Source organism: Silene latifolia, chromosome 1 (assembly GCF_048544455.1).
Source record: "Silene latifolia isolate original U9 population chromosome 1, ASM4854445v1, whole genome shotgun sequence".
In the NCBI taxonomy this organism is placed as follows: domain Eukaryota; kingdom Viridiplantae; phylum Streptophyta; class Magnoliopsida; order Caryophyllales; family Caryophyllaceae; genus Silene; species Silene latifolia.
This window is the reverse complement of record NC_133526.1, coordinates 196,354,917-196,360,180: the sequence shown is the minus strand read 5'-3', so window position 1 is coordinate 196,360,180 and position 5,264 is coordinate 196,354,917.

The window sequence follows — 5,264 nt, the reverse complement described above, 5'->3', positions numbered from 1 at the left end:
GCAAAAAAAAAAAATTTCACGGTTTTTAAATTAGGACCCTAATGCCTTTTTAATTTCAACTTAATCTGCATTAAATCAAACATGACAATTCCATTTATGTTTTAACTTAATCTGCATCAAATCAAACATCTACCAATTCTTCATATGATAATTTTAACTGATTAAAACAACATTATGAAAAATAAAAATGAAATCTCGCATCAAAAAGAACAAACACCGGCTGCAAACATTTTTTTTTTCAATCGGCATTAACAAAAAAAAAAAAAAAACAGCCGTGCCCTAATTTTTTTCCGGAAACCCTAAAAGTTTACATACAATTTTTATGAAAATCATCAAAATTAAAATTCGTGGCCTTTACTCTGATACCACTTGTAGGAAATAATCTGTATACTTCCCTTAAAATTGAAGGATTATAACGAATTTAATTAAGACGATCACAAGTCATAAATAAAATACATAAACAAAATAAAGGATTCAGAAATAACCTTCGGTCCTAGCAAATATGGCCTAAGAACAATATCAAAGTAGATATTCGCCTATTAGTTGCACCCAAGACGATATGAGATATGCCCTTCTGATTATGCTAGAAATCGATCCAAAATTTTCTGTAAAATTTAGGTTTTTGTGTTTTTTCTGATGAGAAGAGGCCAAAGCAATGAGTAGAAAAATTAGGTTAAAAATTCTATCCCTCATCACCCTATACAACCGGGTATATAGATGATTAGGGTAGATTTTCTTATTTTATTTTTCCGGCCCATATGCTAACCGAAATAAGAGAGGTCCATTTCTCTTTATTTCGGTTTTTACAAAAAATGTATAAAATGTGTAAATTGTCATCTAGTGAGGATCGAACCCATGACCTCTTGGTTTGTGTACCCTCACTATTACCACTATGACACATTGAACTTGTTGATATTAAATATAACTGATTACATTTAATTACGAATTAACAGATTAATTCGTCCAAGCTAACATTACATACATTTAATTAAATATAACTTATTATATTTAATTTACGAATTCACAGTTAATTCGTCTCAACTAATATTATTTAATCTTCATTAAATAATTGTCTCATCAACACATTGACTAACTGTTTAGTCATATTAGGCATCAATGTGATCATATTTCTATAACCACATCTCTCAAACACATCCTATAGGTGTGACCTTTAGGGACCAGTTGATCACCGCCATCTGTATGATAATAACGTCAAACTTTCTAGCAAGCCAACCGTTATTAGGTAAACGTTAATCAACTGATTAATTATACGAAGTATACCCTTGTGAACCTGTAAGAGATTTACAAATGTTATCAAACTAATTTGTGGAGGACACAAGCTCCAACAACAAATACAACATATCAATATAACAAACCTATCACTTTGCGCAACCCGTTTAACATCATTTTATGACATCATTACGCAGCCAACTGACTGCACCATTAGCTTTCTCACGTATACCTTCAACACGCTTCTTTTCACTTATGATCATACAATAGTGACTACAACAAATAACTTCTAATCATGTCACTCTAAACATAGTCCAACATGTATCATCCCTTATCATTCAAACTTTCTAACAGTTTAACCATGACACACAACCACTATCTGGTAGCTTACTCAACTTAATTACACCTCATTGCGGAAGCATTCAACCATTCATCTATCACATCCTCCAAGTACTACTTGGACAGCTGCTGCGACTCGTTCAAATTACTAATTACCATCATTACCACATACCATACTCACAATTTGTTCACATCAAGTACAAATACCAACCATTTGAAACAAACATTACCAACACCACATCATACACACTATCACGTATTACAAACATAGCACCACTTTCATTACTACTCAGCTATAGGTTCTCACAGTTCTAATCACAATTACACACACTAGCATCCATAAAGACTCTACCACAAACGTTCCTAACATCTCTATTATACACACTAGGTACATAATTCCCGACTCGATATCCCCATAATCGGTGACTGGCTTAACCATAATGGGGCCATGATTTTGAAATGAGGGCACCTACTCACCCAAAATCTAGGATTAGCTGGGGCTTCCAATACACATACACCAGGTTCATTTTATTAGACTCACTACGTTCATTAGGCTCATTTGTTACAGGTTCCAAAATCGTCGCTCTGATACAACTTTGTGACACCCCCATATTCCAAGAAGCCTTAACAAGACCTTCCCTAGCATATAAGAGCATCACCATCTCGGTTGCCCGAGGAGAGTAATAATAAAACGTCGATAAACAAAAAATTAAGTTACATTACAAGTGATTGACAAACTAAAGGTATATGAAAGGTACAACTCCAACTACTATCATCTATGTGAACTATACTTCTGTCATGACTCGTGAAAGACTCATCCCGCCAAGTATCCAGCTACCATCCATGACATCACCTGCTAAGACTGACTGCTCACCATAAGGGATCACGACAGACACAACAGAAACAAACAAAAAGACAAAACCACACAACGTTAGTAACTGAGGAAAACACACCAACAACTGCCGTCACAAAACAGACACACGCAAGCCACATCACATCCAATCAATCACCATCACCGACTGTCCACTGGACCAACCCTGCCAGTGAGGGACCACAGCCGTGCCCACCTAAGCCCCGCTCATCATACTGAGCGATAACCCTGTCCCATTAATGTGCACATCCCCTCCCGTGGCGGGTTCCACGGAGGGAGAAACTAGGGCGTGAAGCCACTCCCGCAAGTGACTCCACTCAGCCGAGGACGCACCTCGAGAACCAGAGACAAACAATCACAAACAGCTGTTCCAAAACCACGATAACCACACAACACAACACAAACCAATTACCACATCCAACCAGCCATACCGACACATCAATCAAACCATATCAAAGGACACACTAGACAACCAACAGTACTGAGTAGGCGAACCTACCTTTAGCGCATCGCAACGATTCCACCTCCGATCACAAGATGTCAAACAACCACGCAACACACCTACACAAACATTATAATCATCTATCACAACCACTATAACCCTAACCGAGAACAACAACGACAATGATGATGACGATGACATACCTACGCATAGCTATCCGGCGTCAAGACCACTACCTGACTCAAGCAACCTATTCCCATAGCATAAGCATCCTCAAGGGCTTCCAAGGAAGGAACTATGGTTAAGGGAAGAAGGAGAGGCGACATATAGGTTTAGAGGAAAGAGGCGAAAATGATTTACGGTTATACGAAACACGATATATAACTCCTCGCTGTAAAGACGCTACTCGATCGAGTAACTAATTTACTCGATCGAGTGGCCCCTAATTTTAAACCCAGATATGAAGATGATGAGCAGAAAGAAGACAAAAACTTCATTCAAGTACTTACCCCTGGAAATATGGACTCTGATTTTGGCAAGAATGCCGGGTAAAAGCCTGTTACGATTCAGGTATGTCTATAAACCTTTGTGCTCTATTATTGATGACCCTGATTTTGTTCACTTGCATCTTCAACTCTCCAACACGAATAACAGTAGTAAGAATAAATTATTTGTAGCATTTGAGGTTCCGGAATCTAATGGTGGAAGGAGATATTTGATGATAATTCGTACAACTGATACTTTCAGAAAAACCGGTCACAATTTAACGAGTTCTCGATATTACGGTACCCGAGGGAGTTGTAATGGCTTATTTTTAATGTCACAATTAGTTGATAAAAAGAGAGAATTGAGATTGTGGAACCCTAGTACTAGAAAATCGTTGCTAGTCCCTTCCTACCCAATTCCTTCCCATTTGGAAGATAACTTTTGTGTGATTTCCGGAGGATTTTATTCCGGGACCATGTAATCCCGAAAATCGTGTATTATACACTTTAATTTGAACCGTTTTGGAGGTCGTACCGGACCGTGTTTCTATTTTTCCCGATTTTTCTACCACGTGTCCGAGTTCATTTCAAGAGTTGACCTATTCGATTTCAGTTCCAAATAACGAGTATTAATCGATTTTTCACGATTATCCGAGGTTCGACGAATGCTATTTTATCGCATACCGGCAACCCCAAACGTCCTCCGTTACTCCTCAAATTTGGCGTGGCCGTTTTATCTTATCCGAGGAACCTTCTGTGTGATTTTCGGAGGATTTTGTTTCGGGAACCTGTAATCCCGAAAACCGTGTATTATACACTTCGATTTGAGCCGTTTGGGTGGTCGTACCGGACTCTAATTCTATTTTTCCCGATTTTTCTGCCTCGTGTCTGAGTTCATTTCAAAAGTTGACCTATTCGATTTCAGTCCCAAATAACGAGTATTAATCCATTTTTCACGATTATCCAAGGTTCGACGAATACTGGTTTATCACATACCGGCAACCCCAAATGTCCTCCGTTACTCTTTAAATTTTTTGAGGTCACCTAATCTGATCCGAGAAACCTTCTGTGTGATTTACGGAGGATTTGTTTCGGGACCCTCTAATCCCGAAAACCGTGTATTATATACACTTCAATTTGAACCGTTTGGGTGGTCGTACCGAACTCTATTTCTATTTTCCCAATTTTTCTGCCACGTGTCCGAGTTCATTTCAAGAGTTGACTTATTCGATTTCAGTCCCAAATAACGAGTATTAATCCATTTTTCACGATTATCCGAGCTTCGACGAATGCTGGTTTATCGCATATTGGCACCCCAAAATTTTCTCCGTTACTCTTCAAATTTTGTGAGCTGACCTTATCTGATCCGAGGAACCTTTTGTGTGATTTCCGAAGGATGTTGTTCCAGGACCCTGTAATCCCGAAAACCGTGTATTATACACTTCAATTTAAATCGTTTGGGAGGTCGTACCGAACCCTGTTTCTATTTCTCCCGAGGACCCCTACTCCGAGGCGTGGGCATGGCAAGACCCTTTCATCGAGAAAAAAAAAATCCGCCATGCATCCCGTCTCGGGGGCCCGTGAGAGGCACACGGGTTTCGGCATCGTTGGCCGCTATTGTGGTCATCGTGTAAGTCCACACAACCCCGTGGCGTGGTAAATCACCACGTCTCGTGGGAACTATCATAGACGAGATTGGGCATCGATGGCTTGAGTGACGGGTACACGAAGATGGCATTCGAGTAAGACCCTTAGTCCGAGGCGTGGTGCATGGTGAAAAACATTTATCGTCCGTAAATTATTATTTTTTTTGAAAAAAATTCTTCTACATCATGTTTGGGCATCGATGGCTTGAGTGACGGGTACACGGAGAAGGCCATCGAGTAGGACCCACTTT